The sequence below is a fragment of the Cuculus canorus genome, chromosome 13 (genome assembly GCF_017976375.1).
Source record: "Cuculus canorus isolate bCucCan1 chromosome 13, bCucCan1.pri, whole genome shotgun sequence".
Taxonomy (NCBI): Eukaryota; Metazoa; Chordata; class Aves; order Cuculiformes; family Cuculidae; genus Cuculus; species Cuculus canorus.
In genome coordinates, this window is record NC_071413.1 from 19,571,925 (window position 1) to 19,589,368 (window position 17,444).

Below are 17,444 nucleotides of genomic sequence, written 5' to 3' on the forward strand. Positions count from 1 at the left end.
TACTGATCCTCCTTTCACATTGGATCACAAACTTTTCTCTCTTCTCCCTAGATGATCCTTCAATTTCACATGTGCTTAAATCCACTTCTACATATTCCTTTGGTGACTTCATTGAAAGGCCAGAAAGAGTGAAAAGGCTTTGTTGTTTCAATAATACCTGGGTAATATTTTTTTTTCCCAAACATTTGTATTGAATGTAACTGCTTTATACAGAAAAATTGGTGACCACCTAAGTCACCTAAATACAGCAACAGTTCCACCACTGAAGAACTGCTACAACACCAGGACTTTGATTAGGAAGTGCAAATGATTTCGGTTCTTTCCAGAGTTTTTCTCACTTCAACTGATCCTGTCTGCATATTGTGGCTGGAAAGGAAAACGTCTGTATTTCCCTGACAAATGACTCATAATAAAAATATATACACACATATATATGTGTATGTTAGGATAACAGTGAGTACACAGCAGCTGAAATCAGGCTAGGTTAGCACAAAAAGGGTTTGAAGAATGCTAATCAAATGCAATATTACAGGCAAATTAAGTGGTAAGAAATTACTGGGTTTAGCTAGTATTTACCTATGAATCCCATTATAAAGAGAGCTGAACTACAGATTACAATGGGAAATTTATTAAGCTGTCAATGGAATTAAAGAAATGGTGGCAGACAACATCAAACCTAACCCAGATATCCAAGAATCAAAGACTAGTAAAAAAAGCATGTTGTAATTATTCCATATCTATGTAGGATGACCAAGTGTAGACACATACAAAGAAACACATACAAAAAAAAGAGATATTGGGAAGTCAACATTAGTTTGCAAAAAGAAAAAGAGAATAAAAACACTAACAAAGCATATTAGTGAGATACTGCATAACCTGTACAAGGACATTTGCTGTTCAACATATTCATAAGTGATTAAAGAAAGTATATGTAATATGACAGAGCTTGCAAAAAAAGACACGCTGCTGTTCTCTGTATGAAAATTAGATTATTTAAATTCCCGTGTACTGGTTATTTTAAAATTATAATTCTGACTGTCACCTCTGAAGATATTTAAGATACAATACAATGGCAGGTGAAAATTAATGCAAATAAACACAGACTAATTGCTTTGTGAAGAACCAACTTCTAATTCTGCATAAAAAGTGATGGACCCTTAACATATTTCGGAAAGAAGAACCAAGAGATGTCAACTTGTGATTTCAGTAACTGTCAAGATGTCATACATTTCATTAGGAAAGGAATGGGGAGTAAAGCAGAAAGCATCATTAGGCTTCTCTCCATAGCGCCCCTCGCTCAAATCCTGCACCCGGTGTAGGCCACTGCCAGTCCAAGCTTAGAGCGGAGAAGAGCAGAGCACAGAAGAATGCAGAACAATGAATTCTATCAGAGGGATGGAATGGATTTCATAGAAAGAAAACTACATGCAGTAATTTTGGAAAATAAGTGGCTGAGAAGAAATGAGAGAGGTCTATAAAGCGATGAGTAGTATAGAGACAGTGAATAGGCGATGATTTTTCATTATTTGCCATTATTCAAAACATAAGTGGTATAAAATGAAATTATGAACAAGCAGTTCAAAACAACCAAAGAAGAAGGACTTTTTCCTCACAACTCATAATTAAATCATACAGCTCATTACCCCGGGATGATGCTTCTGCCAAGAGCATAAATTTTTTCAAAAGGAATTAGATAAATTCCCAGCGGGAATGTCCACCCTCAAAGCACTAGAAGCAACTACTCCATATATTAGTGGAGCTGAGAGCGTGTAATGAGAGGAGCCCAATCTGCAGATACATCTACAGGCGTATCAGTTTCTGGCATCTGCTGTTGTCCACGCTGGAGAAGGGCTGCTGTGCTACACCAGGGTGAACCCATTGATGCAGATCTTATGTTCTCCTCAAGCGGTCCTATAATCACAAGGCAGGTCACCAAGTCTCTTATCTTCTAAAAAGTAGGATAGAGAAAGTAAGTGAACCTTATAGAGATACGTTTGATTTCTAGGACTCTTAGATTGCCCCACGTACATAGAAAATACTATTTTTGCTCAGAATTTTGTCACTGTTTCAAAACTACAATGCCACCAACCTGCTACGATATATAATAGGAGTTTCTTCAACAGATTTAAGACGACTTGATGTTCACAAACAGTTTGAGGCAGTCTGATCTAGTGGGAGGTGTCCCTGCCCATCAGAGGGAGGTTGGAACTAGATGATCTTTAAGGTCCCTTCCAACGCAAACTATTCCATGATTCTACGTAAACTAAAACATTTTCTGAATTCAAATCTATTTGTAGTAGATAAATATAATGGGGTGGTTTCGGCAACCTGAACTAAAGACTGAAAAAAATAAAAAGGAATTGCAAAGGCATGAAATATTCCTACATTCTCATTTCATGTCACTGTATATAAAAACACACATTTTCATTGATTTTTCAGTTTTTCCAGCAAAACTGAAAAACTTCTTCATTTGTAGAAATTAGCAGATACTTGAGCAATAAAATGCTCAAATACTTCGATTATCGAGATTGCTATGACTCCATCCTCTCTTACGGCAAAATACAGTTCATCACTCAGTGTTAACAACATTAAGCTTCGTAAAATGTAACTCTCCCGAAAAGCTTCTCATCTTGCAGTGGGGCTGTTCCTGTCCTGATCAAGAGTAGTGAAATGGACCGTCTATACACTAACATGATAAAACCCTACGAATAGTACAAGACCGTAAACCAACCTGCTACAGTTATAGAATGGAAGCCTAGACTGCAGAGCTATCAATCTCAAGACAAATCCAGGACAGTTTGAAACTGATAGATCTATAACTGATATTTCACTCAGTTTTAGCTCCCGCCAGCACTGCTGCACTGATCCCTCCTCCCAAAGCATCAGCTGCAGGAATCTTGTGCATCAAATGATGCACTATCGAATCACAAGTGTATCGAACGCAAGGAAAGTTGATGGGGCAGTCAACTTCTGCCATTTGTAAGAAAAGGAAAAGAAACACAACAGAATAAGGAAACAAAACCTGTTTGCTTTAACAAGGTCTCTGGGTCTCTATAGTGCTTTTCTTTAGAGGCTTATATTATGATGACCCATTTATTGACAGCAAATCTTAGGAGCACAGGAAATGTAGATTAATTCTGGGAATTGTCTGCCTCAGATTTCTTGTTCTATTTTCTCTTCCTTTCCCCCACATTTCTAGTCAACTGCTTTGGTGTTTCTGTTAATGAGAAAAAGATTAAAAGTAAACTAGAGTGCCTATTTTCCAAACTCACTTTGATTCAAGAGGATAGTAAGTGCTCCCAGAAAGAGAAATCTACAGGGTTGATTAATTAATGTTCTTATTCATTAACTGACTGACTGTTCCAACAAAGAAAAGATTTATACTACCATCATGTAGTAAAATTGCCTGCAGTTAGCCTGCTGTCGAGGAAACTCGCTAAGATTAAGAAAATATGCATACAATACAGTTAGCATCCACTCAAGAATATGACGGAGATTAACAAAAACACAATGATATCGCTGATTCCCAATACACTCTTTCATTCTATAGTATCTAAGACTCTAAACTAACCCTTTAACAGCTTTGCTGCTTCTTAGGTAGGCTCAGCACTTGGTCATATATTAAATTCACACATGGTAAATTCAACCTGTGGCATTAAGTAAGAAAAGTGCATAGAAAATCTACTTACGCATTTTAAAATAATTTTATATGTGCTTTTATGATCAAACAACACAATATAAAACAAATATTTAAAACTTATCTTAAAACATAGCTATCCTGATAAGCATAATTTGGAAATCTTTAATGAATTCACCTCAATTAGCCTTTAATTAAATAGCTCATTAAAAACTGATTTGAATATTGCTCAAGAAGAAATCCTTGTTCAACTGTTGCGACAGAATAGAAAGTCAATGAAGGTAAGGTTAAACACGTTTTGAAACTGTCTGAAAGTCATAGCTCTTACAGGGGAAAAAACCCTCAACTTCTTATGCCATCCAATCCAAGATAAACGCATGACAGATAAGTGATGGAAAATGTAGCAGTTGGTTTGTTTTGGTTTAATTCTGTCCATAAGGAAAACAGAATTAGTAATGAACTAATCCATCTTGACTATGTGGCAGCTGTCTTCAAAACCACCTACTACCTATTCTTTTGAAAAATCAACAGTTAAAATTAACTTCTATTTTCAGCAGAAACTTCACCTTACAATTCCCGGTCACACAAATACAGATGCATGGACACATTTAAAAGAGCAAACACACATTCAAGAGAGCTTGAAAAATATTGCTTAACACAATGTCACTGATGTGCAGGACCAGCGCTGTAGTAGCCACTGTGGCTTAAGGATACAGGGAAGCAAAGCTTACTGCAGATGCGCTTTTTTATTAAACTAATTGATCAAATTGTGGAAAAAATCCCCTAATTACCTACACGTCACTCAGGTCATGTAATAAAATATTTTTTTTTCCGTCTGTGACCTTAACTTCAAACTCAGCTCCAGTCTTTCTAACTTTTCAGGTCAAGTTAACACAAAAACTATGGTTAGCTTTAAGCGAGACATCAGCAAGACCTAGAAGGAGGAACACAAAAGAGTAGGGCCAGGCTGGAGACAAAAAGTAAAAATATGCCTTTATCTGCTACTTCAATGTGTGCACAGCATGGAAGCATTAGGAGGAAACTAACGCAGGGACAAGATTATGTCATATCGGCATGGCCGTGTGTTGCGAACGGTGCTTTTTTGCACTACCTGGAAGAGGTCACTGAGCATTTGGACTTGAAATTGTCTAAATCCAAACTACGTTTTGTTGTTAATGTATTTTTGCAAAGACCCCCCTCTCCTCAAAAAAAAAAAAAAAAAAAAAAAAAATCACACTCCATCCAGAGAAAAATAGCTGAGAAGCAGTTTTTTGCCTGTGCGCTCCTGCCTGGTGGCTTTAGGCACGGTCTTTATTTCCCACTGTACTGCTATGCTCCTACAGAAAGGTCAGGAGAGACTAGCCTCAAAACAAGAGTTGACAGCAATTCAAATTCTTTACATGCATGAAATAGCAGCATTATTAGCATATAAATCCAATACATTGCAAGAGTAAACACTAATAATGTTGTTGCAAATATTAATAATTTAAATCCAATAGAACAAGCACCTCAAGAATGCACCACTAATTCAGCTGAGTCTAAAATACATTTTGGAGTTATTTAGTTTTGTTCCATCAATCATTAATACATATGGATAGACGCTCAACAACTTATTCATATGGAAATAAGTGGTGACATTCCAGGCCCTCTAAGCAATCGATAACTTTTAACCAATATGTGCACTTTCTTCTTGATCAGAATTCACAAGAGCACCCGGAGACTAAAGAAACAAACGTACTATAGTAACTATCAAAGACTGTTAAGCACAAACATATCACCTCTGACACGGAAAATCCATGGATCCTAGTGAACTCATGAAAAGAGCTGAGGAATGCCGATGCATTCCTCTTCCACTCCTTCCTACAACTCTCCTCATCATGCCAGACAGATATGCCAATCTGACACAGTCCAGTGGGCTCATTGCCTGTTCGGAATAGAAACAAACGCTAAATACTCCACTTGAGCAGAGACAAATGAAAATAATGAATTGACAGGACTAAGCCATCCCCTACACGATGGGGCTCTGCACACCTCTTGCATCCACAGGATGCATTCCTGAAACTCCAGCTCAGTGCTCAAGCAGGATTGACTGGATTGTATGCTGTTCCCATGAAAGACACTCCTGCCATTTCATTCCACAAAGAGTGAGTGAAAAAGCCTTCACGGAAGCACCTTCCTTCTCTTCTTGTCAAGGCTAAGATTGGCATAAACAATATATCACACTGCTTACGGAATTCACCTTCCCTGTCCTTCCATCCTCTCTTCTCCCTGTCCTTTCTTCCTCTCTTCTCCCTGTCCGGTGTATTCAGAGAACATCTAAGAGCATGGAAAAGCCACAGCATTTCACAGCAATTGAACCTCTACAACAATCTTGAGATTCCCTTCTCCCCCTCCCCACTCCTGAGGGTTTCACTACTTCAAAATACTTCAAATATATTTTACATTTTCCTCTTCTAAAAGACCTTCAGGTTGAGATGTCAACGACTTACCCTGAAAATAAGAAAGGAAATGGACTGCTAATATCAGAAAATTACCCGCTGCCTGGATTGACTCAATAGAAAAAGATGTGAAATTCAGAAGGAAATTCATAATGCTGAGATTGAGCTCAGTCATTCAGGTATAGCTACAGATTTCTTTATCGTCTTCTAATCACTTCACAGATCACATTACTATACATCGCTGAAATTTCACCAACAATGAAACAACTTATGAAAAGTAATACAAAGGACAAACGAAACTGATTCAAATAAATATTACTTTACCCAGTAATAAAAACTAGATTAGAGCGTGCCCTTCTCTGAGTGCACTTCAGATACAGGAGGCAGTTACATGACTGAACACCACCATCGGCTACAATGAATGTCTTCTAAATTGTGTACATGCTTAATAAGTTACTTTAATTCATATTTTTTTCTATTTGCAATTCTGAAGAGCTGTAGTCAGCTCTGCTGATAGCAAATTCAGGGTGAGGAGCTCTTTAAACACACAGACACACGCTCCTCCCCAAAAAATCTCCCCCACAACAATAAAAGGGTAAAGAGATTGGGGGAAAAAAAACCAAAATAAAAATCACAGCACAGAAATTATTTTAAGATAGAGAAACAAAGGAATATTCTTGTCTCTCCCATGTCGTAGTATGACATACAATAGTCTTATTTTGTGACCTTAATAGTGAATGAGCAAGATGACAAATCTCAAAGCAGAGAGAGGCGAGATCTGTAACCAGGCACTAAGAAAGAATCTATAATAACCTTAGGAACTGAGACAAAACCTCTATCTACAGCTTTCCAAACACAAATCTACAGCGAAAACCAGGCAGAAAACACAGCAAGTTTCAAAATCCTTAATTCTACCATCCTTTTCCTTTTCATGATTCTATACAATAATTTTTGTAATTGTAATTTTGTAATTGTAAAATTAAGACATTTTGAATCTGTGAATTAGTTTTAATTTCTCACATACTCTTTTCATCCAATGCACTAAAAAACCACACCTGTTTAAAGTTAACTCAGTAAACACTCCGTTTACTTAGTGCAACCATTTGATTCTACACAAAAAAACATCTTCTTCTATCCGGGTTTTGCCCAAGAGGGTTTTGGACACCTTTAGTTTGCATTCAGATGCTTTAAATCCTGAACAGAAAGTGCAGCTTCTGCAAAGAAAGATGCTTTCATGGCTGCATTTCACACCAGTTTGTTTTGTGAATGAGCCCAGAATAGATGGGATGGGTGGCGCTTGGGACAGGAAGATTGTGGCTGCAAAGGTGGGGAAAAACAGGCTGAAAAAAAATGTGAAAACGGGTGGAATTTGGGAAGTTGCCACAGTACAGCGCAGGGACACGTGCTTTGGGGCAGAATTGCTGCTCTTACTTTAATTTCCTACCTGCTTCCTCTTGTTAGTGTCCGATATGCAGAAAACCATCCCTACGCTAGATCTATTTGCTTTACGTGGCTACGTCATTACGCTTCTGGAGTAAAAAACCAGCCTACACCTATTGGGTGGTACAAATTGACTGTGGTATTGGACACTCCCTTCTTTACAAGCCAGCTCTGCCTCGAAGGAAAAGTTAACGAGGAGCATTAAGACAGTCTAAGTAGGAGTTGTGCCCGTCATTAAGGAGCATTTTAGGAGAAGACTTATAACTGGACTGGGAGCTCACTAAAGGTCATGAGTTCTCCTGCGCTTTCTGGTAAAATACTACATGTACAGCTCAAAAAGTGACCCAAGTGACACAAAATATAATTTGATGGATAGAGGAGAACATACAAGAAGTGTGCTCCATAGTTGCAACTCTCCCATTACGGGTGAAATCATGCATAATCTCCCTATTATCACCACTTTTCTCTGTTGAAAAAAGAAGCAGCCTTCCATTTATGTCTGTCAAGGGCAAGATCCAACAAGTCCAAGCTTCATTATTCCAATACTACCTTAAAATATCTCAAGAAATTTTATATGCGCTCCTAGGACAGGGCACCAAAACGCAGATAAATGTGAACTGAATTCCTCTGAACAAGCACGAGAAACCACTGCACTGACGTGATTCCTTGAGCCATTTCAGAACCAAATCCAAAATGTGCATCCACCAGCAGCTCTGATGGGATGCTGGAAAGGAATTTCCTATTCCATTTTATAGAATCAGAGAATGGTTTGAGTTGGAAGGGACCTTAAAGATCATCCAGTTCCAACCTCCTCCCACTAGGTCAAGCTGCATTTCATTCTCATTTTTAATCACCTCATACATACACATACTGAAAATCCCTAATACTGGATACCTACTTAACCTTGAAAATAAAGGACTGCATTAAGGACCATTTCTGGCTGAATTTATTAGTGAAAGTGCTGAAATTTTGTGCCGATATCTTCTTTTGTAAATATTGTTCACTCAGACTTTCCCCCCTCCCCTTTCAATCTTCAAGAAATTCAGAAGAAAGATGAAGAAGCATCCAATGATTATTATTCCTGATGGCAGCTCAAACTAAATGGGACCTACATAGCCTGAAACAAAGTTGTCTCCTTGTGTGCATCAGAGAAATTTCACTATCAAGAGTGGAAGCACGTAACTTATATTGGAGATCGGAATTTGGTCACACATTTTTTCAGTGCAACTAAGTGTTTTTTATGAAGCCTGTCTACATGACGCCGTTGCCATTTTGTGAGGCAAAAAAAGAAAATCAATACAGTGTGGAACAAATGGAGACTTGCACATTCTCTAGTTATTGAGGTTTTATACGTCTCCTCTTTTCTGTTTCTTTTGAAATCGCTCCCACTTGCATCATAATATTCTTCATGACACAAAAAATTATATTCCTTTTCCCCAAAGTTCTGTTTAGTATGAAACACCTCCAACACTTCTTCAGTTTTGAAGAAAATACAGTGCCTAACTGACACATCTTGGTTAAAATATGTCATGATCAAAGATTAAGTCCTCATCATAAAAAAGCAGTTCTTTGTAAGATGCTTAAGAGGATAAAACTTCTTGTATGACAGATGTCACAATAAAACAAAGTACAACTGTAGGATCCAGGAAAACGTAACAGTCTTTTATTCTTCTAGTCACTGATGATAAATGGAGAGAGGAAAGGGAAATAACTTATATGCATTTATCTTGACACATCAGTTTTGTGGTACATACAACACTTTAAGCACTCAAAATTTAAAACAAAAAATTCTTATCAGGTCTGTATCAAATGGATTTGTCAATGCTTAGTTGAGTTATATTACACATTACTGTTGCATATTAGCATGTCTCTTGAGATTTACTTGTGTATGTGCAAGCCTCAAGGAGGGAAATATTTTACTCTCGGCATCATTCAACTGTGATTCAACTCATGGCATAACTGCTATTTTTGCTACACTTTGCTATTCCCAACTTTTACTGTCTAACACTACATTGATACCTTTTTTTTTTTTTTTTCCATGTCAACACAGTAAGGCAATTCAGATCCAAAACAAGGTGAGATAATGGAACCATCATAGCCTGAACCTTGAAGGATTCTCTACTCCTTGTCCCCATCTCACCACCAAAGTTTCCATTCTCTGTTCTTCCCTTCCCTTGACTCCAGCAGGGTCAGATGCTCAGAGCAGTGAGGGGTGTGCTGCTTGGCCACGCACCTTTTGGAGTTTCAAAATCAGCCTTAAGAGAGTCTTGGACTAAGTTTAAAGAAATAAAAACAAAACGTTTGTTCAGTAGGCAGACGGATCGGCATGAAACGGCCCCTAGACAAGCCCACGACAGGCACTCTGCCATGCTTCAGGCACGCATAGAATCAAAGAACGGCTTGGGTGGGAAGTGACCTTAAAGCCCATCCAGTTCCATCCCCTGCCGTGGGCAGGGACACCTCCCACTGGATCCAGTTGCTCCAATTCCCATCCAGCCTGGCCTTGAACACCTGCAGGGATGGGGCAGCCACCACGGCTCTAGGACACCTGGGCACCCTCACAGGAAAATGTTTCTTCCAAATATCTAATCTAAACCTCCCCTCTTTCAGTCCTGTTTTCTTGATAAGCCAGTGAAAGCTTTACACGTAAACTTAACAAACTGATTGGTAATGCACCAATTCAGAGTTACTCAAATATTAGCCAAGTCAATACAGGTCACAATACCTGTGTGCAAACAAGGGAAAGATTTAATATTAATTTCTTAAACTGTGTACTTCAAACCTTCTTTTAAATATCTTCTTTTAAGTTTAGGGGAAAAAAGTTCTAGTAACAGCAACAAAAGCATACGATTCCAGTGCTAACGTACACCACTAACATAACTAACACCACTTTTGCCTGTTATTTTAAAGCCTAACATCCTGTTTGCCTCTCTCAGTTCTGCGTCACAGTATTATCCCATCTCAGTTCCTATAACAGAACCACTGGCGTTTCCCCTGTTTTGCAGAAGGACACAAGATGCTCTTTTATCAGACAAAACATATCCCAAGTTTTCTCCTACATATATCGTCACAAAAATGTGGCACGGTAAAAATAGTCAACAGATTTCTTACCACACAACCCCTGACAAGAAAAGGCTTTTAATCCAAATGACAGAAAATTACAAAAATATTAATTTCTTTTGCCAGTTTAGCAATGGTCCACATAGAAATTCCAATGGCAGAAGAAATACATTACTCGATTTACACACACAGATCAGCTGTCCCATAAAGGAAGGAACAATCCTCCCAGAACCCCTCCCATATCTCAGCCCAACCCCAACCCCTGTCCCAGGCACTCCTCGAGCTAACACTTGCATGGAGATTTTTTTATATACAGCTCACAGCCTCTTTAATGTTTGACTTCTTAAAATAAAAACTATTTGGCACAGATCTGTAAAGTTTCTATATTCAGCTCACAGCAAACCAGATAGATGCAAAGTAGTATCTTTCGTTGGGAAAACCCAAGGAAAACCTGTTCATTCGCAGCAAACCACTACATTACTGTGCCCCCTACCTAGCATACACATAAATTGTATAACTAAACAATTCTTCACCAAAGGAGTTTCCTCCAGTCAGATGAAACATTTAAAGCAATTTATTGTGTGAAGGCATACACGACCACAGCAAGGGAGAGAATCTGACTAGAACTATTTAAACCTAACTCAAGACAATACGGTTTACTGCTACTACACATTCAGATGAATTTTCTATTCCTAGCACATATGCAATTTGATTTGCATTTCTGTATTTCATGACATAAACACAAGGCAACTTTTCCACTTTGCTGAATGGTACCTTTCTTCCTTATGTTCAGTAGCTATTTGTGTGCAAAAGGACTTCTGGAGGATTTCTTAAAGAATGGAGGACAAGACAAAGTGTCTATGGTTAAACAAACTTGCCCCTCCAGGGATCACCTAACAGCTACGTTTCAGACTGTTCCACTACACTATGTCAGTCTACAAAGTGTCTAGTACATTCTACAACAGTACAATTGGCTTTAACTGGAGATTTAGAAGAGATTCACACCAGAAGGCTGAAGGCAAAAGAGACTCTAAGTTACTAATGGTTAGTTACTCTGTAATCTCATGAAAAATGATGGGGAACCAAAGCTCAAACCTCACAAAATTTGTACTTTTTGCAATCATGAAGAACGTACTTGTTGGTAAACGTCTACCAGAAATTCTAGTGTATTAAAGTAGATAGAATCATAGAATCATTAAGGTTGGAAAAACCCTCTAAGACAATCCAGTCCAACCATCAGCCCAACAGCACCGTGCCTACTGAACCATGGCCCGAAGTGCCAAGTCTACACATTTTTTAAACACCTCCAGGGAGAGAGACTCCACCATTCCATGGGCAGCCTCTGCCAGCGTTTCATCACTCTTTCAGGAAAGAGATACTTCCTACTATCCAATCTAAACCTCCCCTGGTGTAACTTGAGGCCACTTCCTCTCATCCTATCACTCGTTACTTGGGAGAAGAGACCAGCGCCCACCTCACTACAACCTCCTTTCAGGGAACGGAAGAGAGCAACGAGGTCTCCCTTCCGACTCCTCTTCTCCAGGCAAAACAATCCCAGTTCCTTCAGCCACTCCTCATAGGACATGTGCTCCAGATCCTATTAAAAGCCAGATGGTGTGCTTTAAAGCACCACACCGAAAAAGCAGGAGAGGGGTGTTGTTCACTTCCAATCCTATTGACTGCAGCCTTCTAACTCTTCTGTCATTAATTGTTGTGTTTATCTCTTGAAGTGCCTTCTCATTTCTTGCACAAGGAGAACACTGAACTTTTCAGGGACAGGAAATACGTCATTTAAGAGTCTGAATAGCATCTGTTTTCCTATGAATAACCTAAAATCACATCATCCACAGACAGGCAACAGTAAAGAGATCCAAGCACTCCGTGGATTTGGGGGAAAAAAATAACTAGTCTGCCTGTCAGTCTGAAGGGCAATTTTTAAAGAACTATTTAACTAGAAGAATTATTGTTTCCATTAAAATTCTTGAAATTATGAATACACAAGGCTGTCCGCCTTTAAAACAAAATGAAAACAATCCACTTTTGTCTTACTACACAATTAACCTTTTGAATATAAACCCAAGCATTTTCCATTTCAAATATGAAATTCTAGTTGAATACTTTCTTTTCACATCTTTCATTCAGACTTTTCCTGTACTTTGAATACCTCAAAATGCAGTTTTAGTCAACTTCTCATTTCCAGTGATTTACACATATTTCATTTCCTGATGTGTTTTATTCCTGGCACTTATCTGAGATGAGGTGTGGCAGATCTACAATAGCTTCTCTCTTTTCAAATAATGCTAGAGATTAACCAAAGGACTAGAATTTTAAAAAGAAATTATTACAGAAACAGAAATCTATTTGTATGTTCCGACCCCTGCTTCAGGAATGGTTTTACTTGCTAGGAAACAGAAGTGAAAAGAAAACATTGACAGGGCATTTACTTTTTTAACGTTACTACGGTATGTACCTAGTGGCTACCTTCCTCAGGTAGAACTAACCTGTAATTTTCATCAAATTCTACAGACGTCAAAAATAAAAATAAACAACACTCAGTGCTCCTTAAACTTCAGCCAGGGGCACAGCAAACTCAGAGCTCCCGGCATCTACCAGCTGCTGCAAAGCAAGGCTCAGTCGATTATTAAAAGCCTACCCCTCTTCTGCATTGCCTCATAAATTAATCCAGGAACTGTTTCACAAGCAAGGAAATATTTCATTGTCTTGTGTACAAACTTCTAGTACATTCAAATCCCAACAAGAGCAAAGAGTAAAGTAGAACACCCCTTGGCCCACTATGTTTAAGAAGAGCATGAAAAGGCCTTCGTCGGTGCCACAGACACACCAGAGACTTCACCAGCACTCATGGGTTCAGAACAATCCTCTTAGACTGGTACCTCTTTTCAAGAAATCAGCAAAATCAATTTAGCAAGAGGAATACCGTTTATCTTAGCACCCAGTGATGTGTTTTTCAACAGCCTACCTTTAACTTCACCAGCTTTCCAAACTAGGCAAAACATTCCTTTCCACTCCTCAAAGCATGCTGGTTCATCTCTTCTGCCGTGCAATGAAAAGCACATGTGGAAGTCCTAAAAATTTTTACAAGAAAACACAGGTCAGAAAAATTGTAGTTTATAATTCTTTCTCATATTCCATGTGAGAAAACGCAAAAGATCTCCCCCCAAATCTGAGACAACCTTACATAAATCAGGATGGTTTCCCTGAAATTCAAACTACATGAATTTACATTTACAGGCAGGAATGCGAATCTGGTTTGAACTATAATTGCTAACATGCAAAATCAGCTTTGCCGTTACTTTGAAAGTAACAATCATCAGATCTATTTTTTTTAACAAATAATGCAACACAAACAAGGTTTAATAAACAACAAGCAAATTTCTGAAACAGTGGACGCCTTCCTCACTGAGAAGATGGCAAAGACATTATGTCAGAGATAATACTGTTTATTCAGTTATAAAAGTCAGATGTAACTAATATAAATCAATTAACAGAAAGAAAAAATATACTTTTTCTGCATAGAACACACAAACTTATTTATGATATAAATAAGAAACAGAAAGCAATCTTGGGGAATTACTTATACATAACATATGTAATGTGAAATGAAAAACACGAAGGAACAGTTAATAAGCCTTACACATCTTTCCACAAAACAGCTGACTAATATTCTCCTCTCCTTCCCACCCACAAAAGTATTAAGCTACAAGTGAGTAAAATCGTTTTGGACACTTGGTGGTTTGATCAAAATCTCCTGAAAGGTTCTCTTGCATCTCCTCTGTTTCCTGTACTTTATATCCAGGACAGCAACAAAAACCCCAACTTCTGTTATTTCAGCTGGTAATAATTTAACAGCCTTGCTGGGAACTCTGTGAAAACCTTGAGGAACTATTCTTTCCTTTAGCATACCCCAGACATCAACCATCTTTTATATTTGTCAAAGTCTCTACTGTGTCTAAGAATAAATAATAATAATGTCATCAGAGCATCACACAACATAGTTAACAATCAAAATAAATCTCAATAAGTAAGAAACCAGCATAGTTTTTATTAAGTTGAATCCCTAGCCTATAAGCGCTAAATATCATATGACCTACAAAATATGACCAATTTGGGCACAAACCAATATAGAACACATCTAGGCTCTTTGACTATGGAAATGGAGCAGCTGGCTGAAAGCGTGGCCATTTCATTCGGAGGAAGGGTCGTGGCTGCAGGTATCAAGGCGTAGGCCCACGCAGCAGCCAAAACCCGCAGAGCGGAGCAGGTACAAGAAGGGATGAAGTCCACAGACATTCCAATTCACTGCCACCCAGTGCGAGGTCCTACACGTCATATGAAACAACTCTATCGGTAGTCAAAAGAGCACACAGAAACCAGAAAGGATTCTTTTACGTGCTTGTGTCCTTACACACTTCCCATCTAAGACTCATAACCTACAATATTTCTTTTTTTTTTTTTTTTGCACCCTCTTCTTCTGCTCAGTTCTGGTTTTCCCACTTAGAGAAGTCACTCAAATGTTTCAGTTACAGTTATCAAATGTGTAACAGTTCTCTTCTAGTCCCCCTGTCAAGACTACCAGAGTCTTTTCCTTTGGACCACACAGCTACAGCTTTTGGACCAAAATCAGTTATAATATTGTCTTATCTACAAGCTACAAAAATCAAATAAAGCAAAATAGAAGATTATTTTCACAGAATCACAGAAGAGTTTGGGTTGGAAGGGACCTCAAAGATCATCCAGTTCCAACCCCCATGCCATGGGCAGGGACACCTCCCATGGGATCAGGGGCTCCAAGCCCCATCCAACCTGGCCTGGAACCCCTCCAGGGATGGGGCACCACCACTGCTCTGGGCAATCTGGGCCAGGGCCTCACCGCTCTCACGGTGCAGAAATTCCTCCTATTGTCCAGTCTAACTTTGCCCCTCTCCAGTTTATACCTATTCCCCTTCGTCCAGAAAAGTTTTATAGCCCAATAACCTGCAGAGACAGGAGAAAATATTATATGTTCCCTGTCAGGTAATTTGAGGTTTGAAAGGGAACGTTGAAATTATTCTTAATGATATTTTTATCTACAGGGTTTTAAAATGGAACTTGATAAATAGAGCAAAACATTGTGATGTAATACAGCAAAAGAGAAGGACACCAGACCTCGTAACCTCCCTCATAACTCCTAAACATTCCAGTCTCTGGTTCTTTATTTTCATTTATCTTCTTTAACTGGCCACTCTAGAAATAGCTTAGAAAAATGTTTACAAATAGGATCTCCGGTAAGAAAGGAAAAACAAACAACAAAAATCTTCCGGTTGGACGAGGCTGTGTTTTGGCAATCAGTTATCATCTCACCCATCGATAAAAATCAGATTTTCAACTACCAGTGGTAGGAAAACATACATTATGGGGAAAAACCTCCTCCTAATTTCGAATGCGCTCATTTAGCTATATTCTAAGTTTTAAAGCAAGCATTGTTAATGATTTAAAATCTCAAGAGAGATTAAAAAATCTTTCAAAATTCTGATGTAGTTATAAGACCAAAGTCAAATTTAAAAAAAAAAAATCAGATTTGAGATTTTGTCGCCACAAATTGTGAAACAATGTGTAGAAACACCCATGGTGGCAGCAAAAAAAAACTCCACGCATGCAAGAAATTTGTAGAGCACAAAGTTATTTCTACTAAAATAATACAGCCTACAGTATTTCATAACTTCAGTTTCATACTTTTGGAAGAAGCAACTCTAACAAAAAGCAGCACTGAAAATAATCAGCAAACAAATGTACTGAGAGTTTATAATAGATAAAATACCTTTTTAGTTTCCAATGTATATCATAAAATACTGTATTACAAAAATATCTAGCACTATTATTAAACAGTAAAGATGTAAGAAAAGCCTAGAAAAAAGGAAAATTCATAAAGAGCAAAACTAAGGAGAGCATGCTGGACTCCCCCAGACTACACAGGCAACTGGAGCATCTCTCCAGCGCAGAGGGAAGGGTGTTCTGGCCGCGGGGGCAGGACCACCAAGTTCAACCCTTCTGGGAGGAGGCTGAGCAGTGATGCTAGAGGCTCCACTGTAGGATCTGCATCAGGCTTTGGAACAGCTGTGTTCGAGCTGTGACTCAACCAGCTGGCTCCTACACCATGAGAGAAAGGGAAAAAATACAATCCAAGAAAAAAAAAACCAGTGGCTTCTTACATTTATTTTGACTGCCAAAATTGTCATCTTCTCAGTGTTTAAAGCAGACAGGTCTCCAAATACAACCAAATGGCGCAATACCTTCTAAAAATTGCCAAGCACAAGAAAATGTCTTTCAGACTAAATAAAGTCAGTAACGACAAACACATGAAGCAAAACTTTGTAGAGTATTATAGTGATTAAATTTGAGCACTGCGCTTAGCTTTCCAGATAACTTCAGTGCCAGACACAGTGTGGTTGGCATTCTCATGACTGCAGGCTTTGAAAATTATTTCCTTTGAAGAGGATTTCTATTCTCCATCTACCAATAAAGAGGAGTTCTTTTTATTCTCTTGCTCCTAACGCAGTGGACTGTCCCTGGCAGAGGGCTGCATAGCTGCATACTCGCTCAGTTATATATGTCCAAGGAGTTTTAGAACATATAGATTTATACTAATACTTAAAAATTTCACAAACAGATTAGTTAGCTATATTAAAAAAGTATGTTTTCCATAAAGACTTTAAAAAGGAAATAATATATTTCAAAACACATTTAATGATTCCCTTGCAAACTGGCTGTGCAGGTTATCAAACAAGGGATCAGCACTCAAAGGTGGCAAAGATAAGCTTGAAGTTCTTCTAAGGTGAACAATGCAATCCAACAGGTTTGGGTGTTTGTTT

General features: G+C 38.4%; 1 long non-coding RNA gene across 1 annotated transcript in view; it reads right to left on the reverse strand.

Annotated features, from left to right (window-relative positions):
- Window positions 1–17,444, reverse strand: part of LOC128853478 (uncharacterized) — a 258,094-nt gene that overhangs the window by 104,396 nt on the left and 136,254 nt on the right. Inside the window, exon 3 of the long non-coding RNA XR_008452020.1 lies at window positions 13,556–13,661. This is a non-coding gene — a long non-coding RNA (uncharacterized LOC128853478). The remainder of the gene's footprint in view (window positions 1–13,555; window positions 13,662–17,444) is intronic.